The following is a 24,123-nucleotide window of genomic DNA, read 5'->3' as shown; positions in this document are numbered from 1 at the left end:
ACCAGATCTAAACTTATATTATAAAGCATTGGCTACCAAAACTTTTTGGTATTGGCTAAGAAATAAACTAGCTGATCAGTGGAATAGGTTAGGTTCAAAGGATAAAACAACCAATAATTTCAATAATCTAGTGTTTGACAAACCCAAAGACCCCAGCTTTTGGGATAAGAACTCAGTGTTTGACAAAAATTGCTGGGAAAATTGTAAATTAGTATGGCAGAAACTAGGCATTGACCCACACTTAACATCGTACACCAAGATCAGGTCAAAATTGAATGAATTGAAGCAGCTACACCCAGCGAAAGAACTCTGGTAGATGACTATGAACCACTACAAAGAATTCTCAATCCCTTTATTTTTTTCCATCTGCATCTTTTATTTCCATCACAGGCTAATTGTACACTATTTCAATGTTCTATTCTTTTTTGTACAGCAAAATAACTGTATGGACATGTATACATATATTGTATTTAATTTATACTTTAACATATTCAACATGTATTGGGCAACCTGCCATATGGGGTAAGGGGTGGGAGGAAGGAGGGGAAAAGTTGGAACAAAAGGTTTTGCAATTTCAATGTCGAAAAATTACCTATGAATAATTTTTTTGTAATCTCTCTCTCTCTCTCTTTATATATATATATATATATATATATATATATATATATATATATATATATATATATATAATAGATCTTTAAATAAAATTTTGCAAATAAAAAAAAAAGAATGAATCTTTAAAAATAAATAAACAAATTAGAGGAATAAAGGATACCTCTCAGACTTGTGGAGGAGGATGGAATTTGTGATCAAAAAAGAGCTAGAGATCATTATTGATCACAAAATAGAAAAATTTGATTATATCAAATTGAATAACCTTTGTAGAAACAAAACTAATGCAAACAAGATTAGAAAGGAAGCAAGAAACTGGGAAAACATTTTTACAGTTAAAGATTCTGATAAAGGCCATATTTCCAAAATATTAGAAAATGGACTCTAATTTATAAGAAATCAAGCCACCATTCTCCAATTTATAAATGGTTAAAGGATATGAACCGACAATTTTCAGATGATGAAATTGAAACTATTCCTACTCATATTAAAGGGTGTTCAAAATCACTACTGATCAGAAAAATGCAAATTAAGACAACTCTGAGATACCACTACACACCTGTCAGATTGGCTAAGTTGACAGGAAAAAATAATTATGAATGTTGGAGGGGATTTGGGAAAACTGGTACACTGAAGCATTGTTGGTGGAGTTGTGAAGGAATCCAACCATTCTGGAGAGAAATCTAGAATTATGCCCCAAAAGTTATCATACTGAGCATACCCTTTTATCCAGCAGTGTTACTACTGGGCTTATATCCCAAAGAGATGCTAAAAAAAGGAAAGGGACCTTTTTGTACCAAAATTTTTGTGGCAGCCCGTTTTGTAGTGGCTAGAAACTGGAAAATGAATGGATCTCATAAATTGGAGAATGGTTGGGTAAATTATGGTATATGGAAGTTATGGAGTATTATTGTTCTGTAAGAAATGACTAGAAGGATGAATACAGAGAGACTTTGAGAGATCCATGAACTGATGCTTAGTGAAATGACTAGAATCAGGAGATCATTATGCACTTCAACAACAATAGTGTATGAGGATGTATTCTGATAGAAGTGAATATCTTCAACAAAGAGAAGGTATAATTCAGTTCCAATTGATCAATGATCGACAGAGTCAGCTACACCCAGAGAAGGAACACTGGGAATGCATATGGTCTGCTTGCATTTTTGTTTTTCTTCCCAGGTTATTTTTATTTACTGAATCAAATTCTTCTTATGCCACAAAAAAATTGTATGTTTCTGCACACATATATTGTATCTAGAATATACTATAACATATTTAACATGTATAAGACTTCCTGGCATCTAGAGGAAAGGGTGGATAGAGGGAAGGGAAAGGTCGAAACAGAAGTGAGTGCAAGGGATAATGTTGTAAAAAATTGCCCATGAATTTGTTCTGTCAATAAAAGTTATAATAAAAAAAAAAAAAAAAGAAAAAATACAATACTAAGAGAAGGGGGAGGGGTGATTGATACAAAGAAGGATAGGGTAGGCAAAATAAATACTGGTAAGAGTAGGGAAACAAGTGATAATAGATAAGGCAAAAATCTTATCTTAGGTAGTTAAGTAGGTGGGGCTGAATAAAAAAAACATGACTGAGGACAGGGTGGAAAGAGAGAACAAGTATATATACAGGGTAGAAAAAGGGATGGAGGAAAATACAGAACTGGTAATCATGACTGTGAAGGGGAATGGCATGAACTCTGATAAAACAGCCACAAAGGGCTGATTGGATTAAAAACAAAACCAGAATCCTACAATATGTTATTTATAAGAAACACACTTGACAAAGAATAACATACAGACTAAAGGTAAAATATTGGAACAGAATTAATTATGCTTCAGCTTAAGTAAAATAATAAAAATAAAGGGAGGGTTAGTAAATCTGATCTTAGATAAAGCAAAAGTAAAAATAGATCTTATTAAAAGACATGAGTAAAGTGCATCTTATAAAAAGGTATTATAAATAATGAAGTAGTAATTATACTAAATATGTATGCACCAAGTGGTAGAGCAGGTAAATTCCTTGAGAAGGTTTTAAACCAGTTACAGGAAGAAATAAACCGCAAAACTGTTCTAGTGGGGGCCATCAATCTTCCCCTATCAGAACCAAAAAATTGTAACCACAAAATAAACAAAAAATAAACTAGTGAGGTTAATAGAATCTAAAAAAAACCTAGATATGGCATACCTCTGGAGAAAAAGGAATAGGAACAGAAAAGAATACAATGTTGTTGTTTTTTTAATTATATAGAGCCTACAGAAAAAATTAATGATGTATTAGGACATAAGTATCTCACAATCCATTGCAAAAAGGCAGAAATAGCAAGTGCTTTCTTTTGAGACTACAACAAAATAAAAATTATATACAAAAAGGGGCTAGGGAAAGATAGGCTAAAAACCAATTAGAAATAAACAATCTAATTCTAAAGAATCAAAAACAAATTCAAAAAAAAATCACAGAAACAATTCAAGAAAATGGCAACAATGAGACAACATATCATAACTTATGGGATGCATGCAAAACAGTTTTTAGGAGAAATGTTATATCTCTAAATAGTTACATGAATAATATAGATTAAAAGGAAATCAATTAATTAGGTGCAACTTAAAAAGTGAGAAAAAGAATAATTAAAACCCTCCATTTAAATTCCTAATTAGAATTTTTTTTTAATTCAAAGGAGAGATTAATAAAATAAAAACAAACAAAAAAAGCTATTGAAATAATGAATAAAACTAAGTTCGTTTTATTAAAAAAAAACTAATAAAACAGATAAACCTTTTGTTAATTTGGTCAGACCAAAGAGAAAAAAATCAAATCAAATCACCAGTATCAAAAATGAAAGGGATAAACTCACTATCAATGAAAAAGAGGTGATGCAATTATTAGAAGCTATTTTGCCCAACACTATAGCAGAAAATTTGACACTCTAACCAAAATGGATAATGGATGAATAATTACAAAATATAAGTTGCCCAGGTTAACTTAAGAGGAAATAATAGCCCACTTTTAGAAAAAATATATTGAGAATGTCATTAATGAACTCCCTAAGAAAAAAATCTCCAGGGCCAGATACACTCACAAGTAAATTGTACAGAACATTTAAAGAATTAATTCCAGAACTGTATAAACTACTTGCAAAAATAGGTAATGAAGTAGCACTTCCAAATTCCTTCTCTAACTCAACTAGGGCACTGATATCTAAAGCAAGATGGACCAAAACAGAGAAAGAAAGTTAAAAACCAATCTCCCCAACGAATATTGATGCCAATAATTTTAAATAAAATATTTGCAAATAGATTACAGCAATTTATCAATAAGATAATACTCTATGACCAAGTGGGATTTATAGCAGGAATGCAGGGCTGGTTCAATATCAAGAAAAGTATTACCATAATCGACCATATCAATAATAAACACAGTAGATATCATGTGATAATCTCAATAGATACAGAGAAAGCTGCTGATAAAATACAAGACACATTCCTTTTTTGGTGTTCTAAGATTTTTTTTATAGTACCATTATTTGTAATAAAAAAAATCTGTAAGTAACTTAAACATCCAATTTAATTTAAATAAACTATATGGAGGCAATATGCAATAATGAATACACACCTGGACTTGGAACTCATTATTTGACCAAAATTTCTGGGAAAACTGGAAAGTAATATATTGGAAACATGACATAGACTTACATCTCACACCCTATAGAAAATTAAGGTAAAAAATGGATACATGGTTTGGGGATAAATGATGATACCATAAACAAATTGGAGAACAAGGGGTAATTTATAAGATCTTTGGAGAAGAGAGGAATTTATGACCAAAGAAGACCTAGAGAATGTTATGATAGAAAAATGGAACAACTTTGATTACAGTAAGTTGGAAAAGGTTTTACACAAACAAAAATAACAGGGCCAAGATTAAAAGGAAGTACCATCTGGGAAAAAAAAATCTTTACAGCCAGTATTTCTGATAAAGACCTCATTTCTTTTTTTTTTTTTTTTTTTTTTTTTTTTTTTTTTTTTTTTTTAGCTTTTACAAAGGAATGTTTAATTTTTTATTAATTTTATAATTATAACTTTTTTTTGACAGTACACATGCATGGGTAATTTTTTTTGCAACATTATACCTTGCACTTATTTTTGTTCTGAATTTTTCCCTCCTTCCTTCCACCCCTTCCCCTAGATGGCAGGCAGTCCCATACATGTTAAATATGTTATAATATATCCTAGATACAATGTATGTGTGCAGAACTGAATTTTTTGTTGCACAGGAAGAATTGGATTCAGAAGGTAAAAATAACCTAGGAAGAAAAACAAAAGTGCAAACAGTTTACACTCATTTCCCAGTGTTCCTTTTCTGGGTATAGCTGATTCTGTCCATCATTGATCAATTGGTTCTGAATTAGATTTTCTCTTTCTTGAAGGTATTCACTTCCATCAGAATACATCCTTATCCAGTATTGTTTTTGACATGCATAATGATCTCCCGGTTCTGCTCATTTTACTCAACATCAGTTCATGTCTCTCCAATCTTCTCTGTATTCATCCTGCTGGTCATTTCTTACAGAACAATAATATTCCATAACTTCCATATACCATAATTTACCCAACCATTCTGCAATTTATGGGCATCCATTTGTTTTCCAGTTTCTAGCCACTACAAAAAGGGCTGCCACAAACATTTTGCCACATACAGGTCCCTTTCCCTTTTTTAGTATTTCTTTGAGATATAAGCCCAGTAGTAGCACTGCTGGATCAAAGGGTATGTACAGTTTGATAACTTTGGGGCCATAATTCTAGATTTCTCTCCAGAATGGTTGGATTCTTTCACAACTCCACCAACAATGCATCAGTATCCCAGTTTTCCCACATCCCCTTCAACATTCATAATTACTTTTTTTTCCTGTCATCTTAGCCAATCTGACAACTCTGGTATCTCAGAGTTGTTTTAATTTGCATTTCTCTGATCAATAATGATTTGGAATACTCTTTCATATGAGTGGAAATGTTTTAATGTCATCATCTGAAAATTGTCTGTTCATATCTTTTGACCACTTATCAATTGAAGAATGGCTTGATTTCTTACAAATTAGAGTCAGTTCTCTATATATTTTGGAAATGAGGTAAAGGCCTTAATTCTAAAATATATAATTCAATTCATTTCCCAATTGATAAGTGGTCAAATGATATGAACAGAGTATTTTCAAATGATGAAATTAAAGCCTTCTATAGCTTTGGGAAAAAAAAAAAAGTTCCTAAATCACTGTTGACTAGGGAAATGCAAAGCATTTCAAGTCTGAGGTACCGCCTCATATCTCTCAGATAACAGGAAAAAAATAATAATGATAAATATCGGAGGGTATGTGGAAAAACTGGGACACTAATGTATTTCTGGTGGAGTGTGATATGATACAAGTATTCTGGAGAGTAATATGGAAATTTGCCCAAAGAATTATCAAACAGTGCATACTTTTTGAACCAACAGTGTCATTACTGGGGAAATATCCCAAGGAAATCATAGAGGGGAAAAAAACCTATATATGAAAAAATGTTTGTAGTAGCTCTTTATGTGGTAGCAAAGAACTGGAAAATGAATAGACGTCCATCAATTGGGATATGGCTGAACAAGTTGTGGTATTTGAAGTTTATGGCACATCATTGTTTTATAAAAAAAATGAAAAAGTTGATTATAGAATGGCTTAAAATGATTTACATCATCTGATGGTGAATGAAATAAAAGGAACTAGGAATCCAGTGTACACAATAGCAGCAAGAATGTGCCATGATCAGCTATGAAAAATTTGGTTCTTCTCAGTGATTCAGTGATCCAAATCAATCCTAATAATAAATTCTAAAAATAAATGTTATCTGCATTTGGAAAAGAACTAAGGATACTGAATAAAAATCAACACATGCTACATTCAATACTTTTTCTGTTTTTTTTTTTTTATCTCTTCCATTATTTTTCCCATTTGCTCTGATTTTTTTTTCTCTCAACATGATTCATAAGAATGAATACTACAAAAATTAAAAAAAAGAAATTGTAGTGTTCCCTATTTCATAGCTGTACTGACATGATAGAAGAATATTGTTGTTAAAACAAACAATGCCTCATTTCAAAAAAATAATTTTATGGAAACTCAACTTTTCTATAACATGAATTTATTATAAAAATTTAAAAATCCTGGAAGACTCCATAGATATAAGAAAAATAATTTTGTTTGACACTCTTTTGATTGTCAATTTCAAATAGGCAAAAAAGAAGAAAAATGTATGTTCTTTAAAGACATTTTCCACTGTCAATTTAAAGTTATAAATATGAAATATCTAAAATAAAATAATATTTTATGTTGCATCAGTGATGGAGAGATAAAAAGGATGAATTAAGAGATAAAACTAATATAATAATTAGAAATATTTCTTTATGAAAACATGAATTGAAAACAAAAAATATAGTATTTATTTTATTGATTGGAAGAATATGCATTAAAATATGTTAATGTAAAAAAATACTGTCCACAGATAAGGAGGGAAGAGTTAAAGTTAGTGAAAATTCTGAACTTCACTATGGAAGAGACTAGATGGGTTGAAGGTTTTGAATTTGTACAACATAGATGGCCAAACAAATCCTACTCATTAATGGGAGATTCCTAGGGGAAAAGGGATAGATGTTGTGCATTGGAAACCAAGTGAAACATATCTTAATTCTCAAAGAAAAATAAGAAAAATATTAAACTATTTTTGATGACTATTCTGTACTTTCCAACTATTGAAATCCTATTCAGGTTCTGTAATTGAATTCATGTATTATTTACTATAATGAGGACTTAAAAAACTATAACTAAGTTAGGGAAATTCAGGGACAACAAATTTGGAGGGCAAAAGCAACATTTTTTTGTCATTCAGCATTGCAAAAATAATAGAGTTTAACACTAGCAAAAATTATGAATTAAAATGGAAAGTATGACATTCAATTTTGAAACAATGAAAGTTATTTGATAATGGATAAATGGTGAAGAGATATGAATAGGCAGTTTTCAATGGAAGGAATATAACTATCAAAATCATTACAAAAATTCTGCCTTTAGAGAATATAAAATTGATTGTGACTTCACTAAAAAACTCAATTATCAGACTAGAAAATGTTAAATAAGGAAATTAACAAATGTTGGAAGAGTTGTAGTAAGACAGGTACCTTCCTTAGGGAATTTTTAGTGGAGTTTTGATTTGGTCCACCAGTTTGCAAAGCAAACTGGAATTCTGGCTAGAAAGTTGCTTAACTGCCCTTGTTTGTTGACTCTGTTATGTACCTATCAGTCTATAACAAAGCAAATCAATTAAAGATGAACATATTATGTATATTAAAATATTTATAACAGTTTTTTTTTTCTCATCAGAAATTGAAAACCATACAGGTGTCTCATTAGGTATAGGTAAAATTTATGGTATATAAACATAATGGAAAATTATAATTAAGCAAAAGTAAAATGGCTAATTTTAGCTCAAACATTTTTTTATGAACTGATGCAATGTGTTTGAAAAACAAACATAAATTGTATAAAATTGTATAAAATTTTATATAATTGTATAAATTGTATAATTGTATAAAATATCTGATTACATTAATTCTCATTATGGAAGCAGAGATTTATAAAATAACATCTATTTACACACTGTTCTTTCATAACTTGAAGATAGTTACCACTGACAGTGTGACTTTATTCCAATGAAATCTGATCATTTGTAAATTTTGTAGCGATATTATAGTACTATTAGTAGTATAATATAATAATAATAATAGTATATAATAATAATATAATAATAGTACTTCTTCCATTAGAAAAGTTTATCTGGTCCTCTTCCTTTCTTCTCTCCTCACCAGCAATATTCAAAGAGGCACTTTCAGTGAACTATTGCTATAATTTGGGATTGATATTCCAGGATGGGTTTTTGGGAAAAAAGCACACATGAGTATCGTCATGATATTAAGGAATGATCACTAGAAAAAGTACAATTTTTAAAATTATAGAAAAATATAGAGAAAAAATAATAGAAATATGTTATAATTAATAAGCACAAATAATAAATTATGAGTCTAAAAGAGTGAAGATGGAATATAGCATTCATATGAACCTAAAATTCAGTAAGTGGCATGTATTTTATTTTGCACATGACTATTCTATGAATTTATTTTGTCATATTATGTAGATATATGTGAAGGAATTGTTCTTCTTGTAGGTATTTGATTTGCTTAATGATCAGAGAAGTGGAAATATGTTTAAACCTGTTACTTATTTTTAAATAAAAGAAAATGTGCTTAATAAGATGAATAAATGTTATGATGGATATATTTGGATATATTTGTGGTTGTAGAGTGTAATCAGCTAGTCTATATTATTTCCATTATGGGAACAAAAAACATTATCAACTTTCTTAATCAAGTTTTAATATTTTTTTGCTTTGCAATAACTACATAGAAGAAGAGGCATTATATAATCATAAGAACAATTATTCAAAGAATGATAATTATAAAATGTTAAACACCACATTTTGGAAGAAATACTCAAATTTTAGAACTCATTTCTTAGAAGTCTGTCCATGTTAAAGTTATCCAACAAGGCACATATTTTTTTGTAAATATAATTATATACAGTTTATCTCTGACTACAAAATAAAAAGAACTTATTTGAAAAGTTCACTGCTGTCAAAAATAAATTTGAATATTTTAACATGAAAATATATTATTTCCTTAATAAAATATTTTATTTTATTTTAAATATTTATTTATTTCACAATAAATTTATTTTAGAAACAAATAAATATAATAATATAAATACATACACATTATATTATATATTATATAATGTAAATATATATAAATAAACAGAAATAAAAAATTTAAATAAAATAGTTTTATTTTAAAATCAATTATTTCATCAATAAAATATTACATATTTTCCTGAGAGACACAGTTTTGCTATTTCATAGTAATTTACTTTTGGCTGGACATAACTCAGTCAGAAATAGTGTTTTCATTTATTAAGGCATATGCAAGAATAGATTCCGTAAACAATGCTTCAATTAAATTAATTCTCATTGTAGATTCCAGACAATATCTATTTATGTCCTGTTCTTACACACATGAAGATTCCACCACTGCAAATTAATTTCCTACAATAAAATCTGACCTTCCATTTTTCAATCTAATTAATGCTGTAATGTCAAAATAAATTTATTCACTATTAATAGTGGTATGAATGAAAGATCTTTTGTGCCTTTTAATTATGCTTATTATGAAAAGATATATGAAAATGTTCATCCTAAAAAGAACTAGCTTGTATCCTAAGCAATATCTGATCAGAAAGTTTGACAAAACACATGACATTTTATTTTTATTTTGTTTGGAAATATTTTAATATCTCATTGAGTGTATATGCCTGACACTGTGAGCCATCAACTCTTTCTCCATAGGAACACTGTGACTTTTTGTTTATCCATTTTTGTTTTGCTTCAAATCCATCAACAATTATTTGAGTTGGACATTATCTGAATATACAAACACAGAAATGAATTAATTCACCAAAGTTCCATGGGAATGAATTGTGTGTTATTTTTAAATCATCATGATTAAGATCATAGGATGATTTCTTAAAATATAAAAGAGATCTAACAGTCCCAATCTTTTATTTTATAATCAAGTAACCTGAGATAGTCAAAAAATTTTCCCAAGCTACAGGGAGATTAAGAATCAAGTGCAGAACTTGAAGTCCTTGCCTAGGAATCCAGTGAACATTAAAGAGTAGATCTAGATACATTTCTTATTTATTGTGTTTCTAAGATTGTATAAACAATTATTAGCTACTAGCTAGAGTTCAGAAATGTTTTATGTATACTAGACATTAAGGCTAGCTTAAATTTGAGAACTAAAACTGAAACAGGAAATAATAAGAGCTAGAATAAAAGGGTATGGATATACTATAAAGAAGTCCACTGACATTGATGAAATGACAGACCCACCAAAATACCCCAAACTATTCATAAGATATTACATGATTTTCACTTCATGTGACATGTTGAATATGAAAAAAAAATTAAAAATACACTTTCCAATATGAAGTAATTCAGTCAAGTTTAGATGCTAGAAAAGATAAATCATGATTTGTTAAAAACATTTTTAATTTTTTTTTATTAAAATTTTTTAATGTTCAAAAGATATGTGTGGATAATTTTTCAACATTAACCCCTGCAAAGCCTTGTGTTCCAAGTTCCTCCCCCTTCTCTCTTCCTCTTCCCCTAGATAACAAGTAATCCAATATATGGTAAACATAGTAAAATATATGTTAAATTCAATATATGCCTACATATTTATATAATTATCTTGCTACAAAAGGGAAATCAAATCAAAAAGAAAATAAAATAAGAAAAACAGTGAAAATGCTATCCAGGTCCCACAACCCTCTCTCTGGATGTAGATGGCTCTATTCATCACTGAACATTTGGAACTGATTTGAATTGTCTCATTGTTGAAGAGAGCCACATGCATCAGAATTGGTCATGATATAATCTTGCTGTTGTCATATATAATGATCTCCTTGTTCTCTCATTTCACTTAGCATCAATTCATGTAAGTCTCTCCAGGCCTCTCTGAAATCATTGATTGTTTTTTTTTTTTTTAATAAAATAAACTAATATTCCTTAACAGTCATATACGGTAACTTATGCAGCCATCCTCCAACTGATGAACATCCACTCAGTTTCCAGTTTCTTGCCACTACAAAAAGGGCTGCCACAAACATTTTTGCACATGTGGGTCAAATTCCCTCCTTTAAGATCTCTTTGAGATGCCCAGTAGAAGCACTGCTGGATCAAAGAGTATGCACAGTTTGATAGCCCTTTGAGCATAATTCCAAATTGCTCTCTAGAATGATTGGATCTATTCACAACTCCACCAACAATGCATTAATGTCCCAGTTTTCCCACATCCTCTACAACATTCATCATTGCTTTTTCCTGTCATCTTAGTCAATTTGAGAAGTGTGTCATGGTATCTCAGAGTCGTCTTAATTTGCATTTCTCTGAACAATAGTGATGCAGAGCACCTTTTCATTGATTAAACATGGTTTTAATTTCTTCATCTGAAAAACATCTGTTCATATCCTTTGACCATTTATCAATTAGGGAATGGCTTGAATTCTCATAAATTTGACTGAGTGCTCTATATATTTTAGAAATGAGGTCTTTATCAGTATCATTTGAATATAAAAATGTTTTGTCTACTTATTGCTTCCCTTCTAGTTTTGTTTGTACAAAACTTTTTAATTTAATGCAATCAAAATTATCTATTTTGGGATCAATAATAATTTTTACTTCTTCTTTGCCCACACATGCATTTCTTCTCTACAGATCTTAGAGGTGAAGCAAACTTTGTTTTTTCTAATTTGCTTATAATATAATACTACTTTTTATACCTAAATCATGAATTCATTTTTACCTTATCTTGATATAGGGTGTTAGGTGTGGTTAATGCCTAGTTTCTGACATACTAGTTTCCAATTTCTATAGAAGTTTTTTGTCAAATAGTTCTTATCCCAAAAGCTGAGGTATTTTTGTTTCTCAAACAAAAAATTGCTGTAATTATTGATTATTTTGTCCTGTGGGCCTAATCTATTCCACTGATCGAGTACTTTATTTCTTAGCCAGTACCATATGGTTTTGATGACTGTTACTTTATAATATAGTTTTAGATCTGGCACAGCAAGCCACCTTCATTAGCATTTTTTCCATTAATTCTCTTGAAAATCTTGACCTTTTGTTCTTTCAGATAAACTTTGTTGTTATTGTTTCTATATTTATAAAATAATTTCTTTGGAGTTTTATTGGTATGGCATTGAATAAGTAGATTATTTTAGGTAGTATTGTCATTTTTATTAATTAGGTCAGCTTTCCCATAAGCACTTAATATTTATCAAATTGATTAGATCTGACTTTATTTGTGTGAAAAGTGTTTTGTACTTTTGTCCATATAATCCCTGACTTCCCTTAGCAAGTAGACTCCCAAGTATTTTATATTATGGATAGTTATTTTAAGTGGAATTTCTCTTTGTATCTTTTCCTGTTGGACTTTGTTGGTAATATATTAAAATGGTGATAAATCATGCTGATATTATCAGTTCAACTAGCTTTGTAGTTGGCAAGTTCAGAAGACCCTAAGAAACCAACCAAACAAAAATTTCCAAAACTTTGATTTGATTTTTTTTTGGTTCATCAAATTATTATATTACTAATTGAAAATTTCTGTATATGAGGCATACATTCATATACATATGTGATATATTCATATATGTATATATATATATGTTCAAGCATCTATATCTATATATTTAAAAACATATATATATATATATATATATATATATATATATATATATATATCACATATTTGATAATTGCCCATTATGTCTTTTCCTGATCTTATTACATTAAAATTTTCTTTATTCTGCCACAAAATTAAGGCTGGAGTTTCTTTTTTAAACATGTTTAGATTACCTGTCTTCAGCCATAAACCATTACTAGCTGGAGGCATCAAGGGCTCATATAAAAATGTATGAAGTATAAGTGGTATAGAGGCATGGGACCAGAAAGAATACATTCTCATTTTAGAGTGCTGCTATCCTAGAATGCGGTAATGTGTCCCAGAAAGAAAGAGTCCTTCATATATGATTATACCTCATGTCCCTGAATGATCTGGAAGTGAAGTGAACTAGGCCCCTTCCTGTTAATCAATTTACTAATTTATCAACTTAGTAGACAGTATCACAATATGTAATGCATCTTGACCAGGACAATCAAACTTATTTATATCAGACTACCATATGGGCTTTAATTTCTCATATTTGCTCTAAGGGATGAAAATGAAATAAAAATTGAGTAGTTCTGTATTTTCTCTGTCACAGAATCACTGAATTTCAGAAGTTATAGGGAATTTATTGACAATCTGTACTAATTTATACAAAAAAAATTAATAATCTATGTACTTTAGCTAGTCATTTAGCTCTTGTGTGTAAACTTCCAATGAATGAAAATGCATAGTCTCCGAGGAAACTTGTTTGACTTTTGGATAGTTTTAATATTAACAATTTTGTTTTGCATGTATAAAACTGAAATATGACTCTTTGAAACTTCCATATTTTACTCCTAGTTCAATTGACCAGTGCCAAATAGAACTAGTCTAATCCTTCTGTCTTACAGCAGGATTTTGAATACTTGAACTCATGTGTCATCTCCCTCTTGTACTCATCTCCATCACCAATATTCCTCACAAGATTCTCCACATAATTTTAGTTTGACCATGTGAAGCTTGATCCTAGTGTGGATACCTTTTCAATAATCCTTGGAAATACATCCATGTTTCTCTTTAAATTTGAAGGATAAGGTAAAAACAACTCTTTATATTATAGAGCTTCCCTGGGGTGGTGCTTTTGTGCACTCCCCAGGATACCATACCTTGAAAAGGCAGCATCAGAAAGAAAATAGATTTAATGAGGTTTTCGTCTTACCCTTCCACTTTAGGTATCTTGGGTGCTATAGTTATGATTAGGACAATTTCATTGAGAATCGTCAGTCTTCTGATTTTAGACAGTCAGAGTTGATAAAACCTTTTCAAATGGTTGAAACACGCATTTTTAACATGCTATTGTTTCATCCTAACAATTTTGCAAGGTCAGGGGTTTGAAAGTTCAGAAAATAAGCAACATATAGCTTCCTTTATTGTGATGCAGTCCTGGGGGCATTTTCCTGCCTAGAACAGTTTGGATAACTACATCTCTAAGGCAATAATTAACATTACAAGGGTCTATCAAAATAAAAATCTCAATTCAGAGGAACTCCCATCTTGTGTGTATATTAAGATTAAATATAATAGGGCCCAAAGAAAAATGCAGGTGGGTATATATAGAGAGATAGTCTAAAGAAAAGTAAATAACATAAGTCAGCTATCTGGAAAGTCTATCATCAGACTTTCTTTCCTGATTTGAAAAAGAAAATTATAATGGGAAGAGACTCAGATCTGAAAATCACGTTTAATTTGTTGTATAGTCACATTAATGAGGGAAAGGAAAAGGGGAACCCCATTTCTCAGCGCATAGATAGTAAGATAATCCCATGAGGCACAGTGTCCCCTGTAAATGAATTTACAGGCCCGAAAACCTAGATCAATAAATAAAAGATTTATTGTAGAAATTTAGAAGTAAAGTTCAGTTAGAAAGATGCCAGGGCCAGAGGTGGCTGCTGGGTGGGCAGGAACCCTTACAAGGCTGGAAGGATACCAGTCAGGAAAATAAGTTTTCTCCTAGACTCTTTGGAGTCTGAGAGACTCTGAATCCGAAGGGATACAATTTCAGAGTGATTATTTTACAGATTAAAGGGGACACAGTTTCACCCCCATCAAGTATATCAAAGAAGTTGAATCTCTGGATAAATATTACTTCCAACTACTTCAATGCTTCGCATTATGTATACATTTTTCATTCCTCATCTTTGTTTTCCCTAGCATTCACCTTTCCTGAAAGTTATCTCAATGGATCTCAGTGGATAAATATTCTAAGTGACTGCCTAGTGGCAGTCACATTTGCCAAACAAGTGCCAACTATTTAAAAGCCACTTTCACCTGGTGAGTAGTTCCTGTTTCAGTAAATTCATTCATCAAATCCATTTCATAAATATTTGTTCAGTACTCAAAATATATTCTCACCTAAAAGGAGCTGACCTTTAGAAGCATTTTTGATGCTTTGTTCTTGGCAAATTATCAGGTTTTTCTTTTCATTGCTGATTCACTTATTCTTATTCATTCATATACTTCTGAAATGTGCAGAACTGCTCTTAAATCATCTCAGATATAGCCTTAAGGGGAAAAATGATTAGACATAGTCTGTAAATGCAATAGCACAATTAAAGCTCTGACATTTCTGGATTTTTGTCCAAAATGATGTCACAAAGATGAAATCTATGTTGTTTGGCATTAACTAGTTGCAAATAAGGATCCCTAAGATCCCTTTGATCCATAGGCACCAAGACCTTGGAACTTGTCTCTGTGATTTTAATTTCATTCTACCTCAAAATAAAAAAAATGTATAATAGTCTTGAGCTTTGATTTTATTTATAAGATATTTTATAATTTTAATTTAAAATTTTAGATTCACAAGATACTAATTATATTAGATAAGAGAAAGGGAAATGAAATTCCTATTCCCATTTTCTTCACAACTTTCCTTCTAGACCTGGCTCTTGTGATTGTAATGAGAATTTAGATGACACTATAGACTCTATGATCCCTCATGATTAGCTTTTCTTTCAGGCAGGATGAAGTAAATTTTGAGGAGCTCAATTACAGTTTGGAACAAGAGAGAATTTTAGAATGGTCACAAGAAGGTCACAAGACTAATATGCCCCTTGGATAATCTGGAATTGGGGCTATCCAAAAGTAAGAAGGATTGCTAACATGCCAAATGGAAAAGATAAGATCCAAAAGAATCCTGACAAGTGAGGACACTGGGATGAATCTATTAAGAAATTCAGTAGGGATAAAGGTAAATTGTTACACTTGGATACAAAAGAAAGATCAAGTACAAAGTATAATAGAAAATGGAACAGCTATTCTGCAAAAGAATAGAGTGTAAATTTAATGAAATTCTGCTATGGTACTTAGAAAAAAAAACCTAATGCAAAAATCTTAGTATACATTAAAATAGATATAGTTTACAGGAATAAGGAAGTCATAGTCTCACCATGCTCTTCACTTGTCATTAGTCATGTGGAGTATTGCATTCAGTTTGGAGCTAGAATATGCTGAAAGCAGCTCCTAATGGCTTGAAGGAGTCAAGTATTAAACTTTTAAATATAAGGATTTATGCTTCAGAGCCTGTACATGTTAAAAATCAAGATATAATTTATCATTTTGTATATTGACTAGACTTAAAAAAGAAATGGATAATGTTAATGATGCAGATTAAACTTTATGTCTATCATGTATACACCTCCACATCTGTCCCTCCTCTCTCCCCCCAGACTGCCCTGAGTTACACATTTACAAGCACACCCTGATTCTTAATGTAATGGTTTGAAAAACATCAATAAAGTAGACATTCTCTGACAGAAGGCAACCAAGACAGTGAAGGGTTTTAAGTCATTGCTAAAATGGGATCATCTGAAGTAATTTAGAAAAGAGTAGAGAAGACTCAGGCAGGACTGGCAGCTGTTTTCAAGTATTTGAAGCTTTGTTGTCATGTGGAAGAAAGATTGATTAGACCTGTTCTCTTTAGTTCTAGAGAGCATCAATAGAAATGATGCATAGAAAAGTTGCAGAAAGCAAAATCGGGCTTGGTGTCAGGTTAATCTTGCTAGCTATTTGAGGTTTTTAAAAATGGATAAAGGCTGCCTCAAGAGCTAGTGGCTTCCTTCTTAGATGTCTTGAAGTAGAGGCAGGATTGTATTTGTCAGATATGTTTTGATGGAGAATACTTCCATGTATTGATTTGATAGCTAAATAGATAACCTATTTATTAACTTTTAGATTCCATTACATTTTGTAATTATACCTGGGCCAGTTCTACAACTAAGTAACATTTTATGTAATTACTAATTAATTATTAATTAATTACATTTTATGTAATGACCCAATCTCAGTTCTGAAAGTTCCAGTACACATTCATGCTTATTCCAAAGTAACACAAATCTCAACCGTGTATGTCATTAAAATAAGTAACTGGATACATGGTAGGGGAAGAAACTATTTCTATCTTGCACATCATTTAACATCATTAACCTCATGTAGTTGACTTTTCATGTGATGCTACCAGCTCTTACCAGTGGAATTATTTTTCTGCAATTCATGTATTGTTGACTATATTAAACGCATGAAAAATTAATACTACTCCAAAAATGTCTCAAAGGGATCAATGAAGAACAGCATTTGGAAAATTATCCAAAAACTATTCAAAACTGTTTGGATGTAATGCAACTTTTTATTTCAATTCAGGGTCTTGATCAATTTCAAACAAATGATGATCAATATTAACTGACCATCAGTCATTTTCCATTGATCAGTCTTGAAAATCTTTGGTGAAATAAAATCTCCTGCCCAATTCTAATCATGGTCAAATTCTATATTTGGAAGTTATTTTATTAAAGTGATTTGAGTTGCAATATTTATTATATAGTAGATGACTTAATCTCATGACATCTCCACATAGTTGAACTCTCTTGGTTCTTTATAATAAGTACATGGTGAAGCAATGATAGAATTAGAATTAGTCGTTTTTTTCTTTCTTTTTTTTTTGTCCCATTTCAGCTACTTATGAAATGCCATCATGCATTAAAGAAGACATCATTACAGTTCTGCTTCAGAACTGCCTTTTTCTCTAGATGCCTTTTCCCTAGGAATGTGACACAACATTCCCAGAAACTTTCTCAAAACTAAACTTCATTAATTTACATCTAAATCTGATTCTCATACCATCTATGGTAAATAGCCAAACTTAGTCCAAGGTCCCTAATTTCTCCAAATAATAAACATACAAATGTGGGGTAAATGGGGATCTATACAGAAGCTTCCACTTTTCAATAAACACCCAGACAGGAAATACTTTTTCCTATACAATTTTCAGTTGGAGAGATCTCAAAGAAGGCAAACCACATCCCAAAATATAGCTAGTGAAGAATTATTGAAACTATATGGTTCTTCTTGAGATTTCCCTCTATCAATCCAATAATCAACAAGCACTTTTAAAGTATCTATCCTAAATGAGGAATTGGCAAGTATATAATGATCATATGTTGATAAAGATCACATCACAAGAATATATTTACAAAGGTTAGCTTTTCAAGAGGTAATATATATTTTTAACATTTAAAGAACAATTTATTATAGTATCATAAAATTTACTTGCAAAAATATGAAAAGAATAGATTCTACTAAATTCCTTCAGTGATATAAATATGTTTTTGAGACCTAAACAAGGGAAAGACTAAGACAAAGAAAACTATAAGCAAATATCTTAATGAACAGAAATCAAAAAGTTTTAAAAACTATATTAACAAAGAGATTATAGAGCAAAAATAGTATATGCTAGGACTACTTTGGTTTTATCCCAAAAAGATTAGCTTAATTCATTATTGGCTAAACTACAAATATAATAATCCACAATAATGTGTAATCATATTTTTGCTACTGTCTAATCATGTTTTTGCATATTTTATTGCTTTTATCACTATCACTCTCTATACAATAATTGGTAGATAGAATGAAGTTATTATCTAATTTCTACAAAAATCCTTATTGGGTGATTCTAGATTTTGCCATCTACAGAGTGCATAATTCCAAATTCCATGCCTTTAAGATTTTCTATCTCCCTATGTTGTTTTTGTTGTTGTTTTACTTCTGGTTTGGATACCTACCAAGGTTGCAGTGCTATGATTAGGTATTCGACCTATATATCTCACATTTCTTCTCAGCTGAACATGAATTCTTGTCACAAAATCCCTAACCTCAGAGTATAATTCTATTGTATTCCAATAGGCAATATACTTATAAAAGTAGATTAAAACTCAATTACTAAGCATTTAAAATATTGACAGATAACTAAATACAACAAAATAGCACTACATAGTTTCTAAATCAGAAAAAATTACTAAAGGTTTGTTGTGAGCATGAATCAGTGAAATACTAATAATATAAGGGAGAGTAAAGAGAATAATGTCTTTAAGACAAATAAAATTATTAAAATATTTTAATACTAAAGGAAAATGTGTGAACTGCTAAATTAATAAGATCATAAATTACCAAAAAGTAATCATATGGTACTAGTAAGTTAATTTTTTTAACATTTTAAATAATGTTTTTAAAACTGGGTTAGGAAACATGATTTATGACTGACAGTATTTTACCCAACTTTCTCCATGGTAACTTCTAAGTAGTAATTGTTATGGGCCAGAACTCTGAACTTGAAACAAGGATGCTTACAAGGTACTAAGTGGAATTGATGAGACAATGGTTATCTAGTTTAGCATGGTTCAGTATGATTGATTTAATCTTACAACAAATAATGGTTTCCTAGTGATATAATGAATTGGTTTATACTTAAGTGTGGAACATATAAGCAGGGACTGAGTGCCACAGAGAACAAGCTCACTAGAAGCTCTTGGAGCCAACGACACAGAAATTCATTTCACATTCAATCATCCTCCTGGTGGCTGGCCTGGCCTCCTGCGCTTCCCCTACTGAGACCAAGGCCAGTCTGAAAGGCTCTCCAGAAACCTTCCCAGGCCCAGGAAGGAGATAATAAAGGATTTTAACTTTCACACCTGACTGTTCTCGTGGTGATTACTAAACTGAAAGGAAGGTTGGTCCCAGAGACCCCAAGAAAAATGAACCAGAAAACATTACAGTAACTATTCTCTCTGATTCCACAGTAGGCTTTTACAGCCCAGGCCTCCCTACTGGTACTTGACAAATCCTTGCAGATCTTCCTGAAAGTGATATATTCCTAGTGTTCTAAAGCCATGCTGAGTTTGATCAGTTTATCTGCAAATGTATTGTCAAGTCAGGTCAGTCAGGAAGTCTATCAAGTGCCCAAACAGGTCCTAGTCCAGGAAGTCTGTGTTCAATGTGTAGTTTGTATCCTTCCAGTTTGATTTTCTGATGGGCTGAAAGCTAACTTCCTGGATGAAGAAAATGATAGTCTCATCCTCTTCCTGTCCAACCTCATTCTTTGGATAATGACAGTCTAACACAAGGGTCTTCTTTGTATCATTCTTTACAACTTCCAATTCCAAATTCAGAACTCTACTTGGTCTGCTTAGTCTTTCTGTTTCTCTGATAGTTCATCATCAAATATGGGTGGGATACTTCAATATTAATATTGAAGGTCACTGTGATTCTCTCACCAGCTAATCTCCAGATTAACTTGGATTCTGTCTCTTGCACACACCAAGTTTCCAAACCATGGGCATCTTGGGGAGAGATATGTGTTTCTTGACTTTTCTCTCCTCTTCAATTTCATCTGTCAGGAATTCAGCAAAAGCATTGTCTACTCTTCCCCCACCCTTTATTTCCCATGTGAAACTCCCTGCATGTACACAAGCCAGGTCCTAGTGTAGTTGCTACAGGAAGTGGGGAGCACAGGCCCTGGTTGGTCCTCCATTCCTCTACTTATGAGGCCTTCAATATTGCAGTTTACAATGCTCATGGCAGGGCAAGTCCCTAGCTGGCAAGGGCACAACAATAGGGATAGCAACAACAGAACTATGGCTGAGACATGAGGATGGGGCGAGAGTGATGATTGCTTTTTTAAGAATAAAGAAATACAAATAAAAACATAATATCAAACACATTCAAATATTCCTGTTTATTAGGAACACCATACCCAGATGTACTACTGAAATGCTGTCTTATTTAAAAAAAAAAAAAAAAAAAAAAAGAATCAGTACCCCTGGAGAGTGTAAAAGTAATGGGAGACATTGCTGACTTCAGAAATTTGCAGGAGAGTGGAGCTTTTGGTTTAGTATTTCAGGTAAGAGAAGAGAACTGAGTGAAGATCATTAAAATACACAAACACACACACACACACACATACACACACACACACACACACACACACACACCAAACATAAACTGTCAAAGAACCCAATTAGAGAAACTTATTATGGGAATAAGATAGAGGGGAGTTATCTTCAGAGGAGGACAATGAAATAAAAAAGGAAATTTCTACCCCAAAGAGTAATGTTAAATGGCTACCTATCAAAAAATAATTTATAGAAGTACTCAAAAAAGACATAAAAAATCAAATAAAAGAGATTAAGGAAAACTAAAAAAATTAAGAGTTGTCCAAGGAAAAACAAAAAGATTATGATGGGGAAAAGTTAACCAACTAGAAAAGGAGATAACAATAAAGAAGAAAATAGTTATTTGAAAATTAGAATTGTACAAAGGTAAGTCAGTAAAGTATAAGGTGCCAAGAATTAACAAAACAGAATATAAAAACTGCAAAAAAGAACAGAAAGTGAAATAACATTTAAAAACCCCAGCAAATCTGAGAACATATCAAGAAGAAAAATTATTTTTAAAATTAGACAAATGTAATATTCTCTAAATCATAAGGAGCAGGTTTCTTGGGGGGCTTCTTGGTGCAGGCTTAATTTCAGTTCAGTGTAATCACCCCAAATGCAGCTAGGAGTTAAAGTCCAAATCCTTTATTGTATCTTTCTAAGTCTTGTCTCTTCCTTGGGCCTGGTTAGCTTTCTTAGAAGCCTATCTCTCTCCTTGGTTCCGAGGGCTCCTGCTACTAGTCCTTTGCCTTTTCCAGCTTCTTCCTCTAGCTCCCTCCAAATGAACTTCTAGTGAGTTTCTCCTTCTTGGCCCTGACAGTTCCTCCTTATATGCCCCACACTGAGTATACACCAATCATTATATCACTGGGAAAGCATTATCTGTTGTAGGATTAAATCAATGCTAAACTAGATTTAATCACTATCTTCTCAATTACACTTAGTATCTTGTTTCAAGTTCTGGCCCATAACATCTTCTTGTAAGATCAGATCAATCATACTGAACCATGCTAACTTAGATAATTATTGTGTCTATCAATTCCACTGTCTTAGTACCTTTGTAAGAATCTTAAGCTCGCCTGCTTTCTTTTGATTTAGAACATAGGTGGTCATGATCCCCTGACTTCTCAAGGAGATGAGAACCCCAAAAAAGAGGTGATCATGCCTTCCCTGGCTGTTTCCTGGCTGTGGAGTGAAAACACCATAAAAAGAGGTCATCATGCCCTCTGGAAGGGAGATGAAAAGACCAGAGGAAATAGGAAGTCAAATCAGATTAGTGTATTTCTGAAGGGGCTCACTTGAAACAGGTATACATAAATTCATCAATATGGGAGGTATTACACATAATCACATAAATTACATAAGCAAATAGTAACACAGGCTAATAGTGCTGCAACAAATAACATGAATCAACATGCAGAATTATACATGTCCATAAGTTCTTGAAATAGTCCAAAAGGAATCTGTTGTCCAATTAGTTTATGTGCCAGGAATCCAATAATTCCTGCAAGTTTTGAAGCCCTGCAATAGTCTCATCAACAATTTTTCATCTCTAGGAATCCAATGATTCCTGATGGTTTTCAAATCCTGCAACAGCTCATCTTGTGTTTGGGAATCCAATGATTCCTACAGATTTTGTTCTTAGGTCTTCTCCTTTGTTTCCAGATTTTTCTCTCTTTCTGTTTCTCTCTGATAGACAAAGCAAATATGTCTCATTGGCACCCATATGTGCTATCTCCATCTGTAGGAATACAAGCAAACCCTTTCTCCCAAGCAGTTAACCTAATTTTCTTCTATTTATCACTTTTTAGATTTCTCCTCATCACCTGGCAATTACATTGAAGCTGCTTGCATTGGACACTGCCCTTCTGTTGAGTTAAAAACACACACACACACACACACACACACACACACACACACACACACAACTGTATTTTCTTCAATTGTAATACCTTTCTCCCATCTGATTATTTTTGCTGATTGGTCACATCAGAGTGCTGACCTTCTAAAGACTCTCTGGGTGTACACTCAGCTGCTATCATGCCCCATCTGTCTTTTGTATGATATCTTGGAGCTGGGCTCTGCCTTTCATTTCCCTTGGTCAATCTACATTCTGAGGACCAATGGAAGCCCTTGTAGCAATTTAGACATAGGTTTTTAGGTCTTTTGTCACCCTGTCTTCTCACTCTATCTCTTTGCCTACATTGAGCTCTTAGATGTCCTATTTTTCCACACTGAAAATATCGGCGAGTCTCTCTAGAAGTCCCTTACCAAGAGGGACCTGTCTTTCGATGTTCGTCATTGTCTGGGTATAAGCATTTGTGCCCATTGTGGCATAGCGTCTTAAGATGTCCTCTAAAGGAGCATCTTTGTGTAGTCTCCATATAATTCTTCTGCAAACCTCATTGGTATTTTCCTTAGCCAGTTGTATTATCATTAGTTCTGTAGATGCATTTTCTCCAATAGTTCTTGTGGCACCTGTTTGCAGATGTCCCATTTGCAAAGGGTTCATTGGGATCTTGCTCCATTTTTGTGAAGGCTTCCCCTTGATCTTTCCCTGGGAGGGTATCAAAAGCTTTTATAATAGCAGTAGCAATTTGTTCATAAGCTCCTATGGGGTAATTAATCTGTGCTGAATTCTCTGCATACAGACCTTTACCTGCTAGTTGGTCAGAAGTGACTTGTATATTAACTCCTGTTTGCCTATTTCATTGGGCTTGTACCCTGCATAATTCATGATACTCTTAAAGCCACAATAAGTTTTGTCCAGGTTCTAAACATTTCCTTGCTATGGGTTTCCAATCACAAGGGGTTAAGATTTGATAAGCCAAATTATCTAGTAACATCTTAACATAAGATGATGTAGCCCATAAAGAGTGCACCCCTTTTCCAAATCCTTAATTTTTTC

At 32.0% G+C, this 24,123-nt stretch overlaps 1 pseudogene; it reads right to left on the bottom strand.

Moving 5' to 3' along the window:
- Window positions 1-20,105: 20,105 nt before the first annotated feature.
- On the bottom strand, window positions 20,106-23,544 carry LOC141551306 (complement component 1 Q subcomponent-binding protein, mitochondrial pseudogene; annotated as a pseudogene).
- Window positions 23,545-24,123: the final 579 nt, after the last annotated feature.

This window comes from Sminthopsis crassicaudata, chromosome 1 (assembly GCF_048593235.1).
Source record: "Sminthopsis crassicaudata isolate SCR6 chromosome 1, ASM4859323v1, whole genome shotgun sequence".
Lineage (NCBI taxonomy): Eukaryota > Metazoa > Chordata > Mammalia > Dasyuromorphia > Dasyuridae > Sminthopsis > Sminthopsis crassicaudata.
Note: the sequence above shows the minus strand (reverse complement) of the source record. Positions and strands in the feature narration are given on the sequence as shown.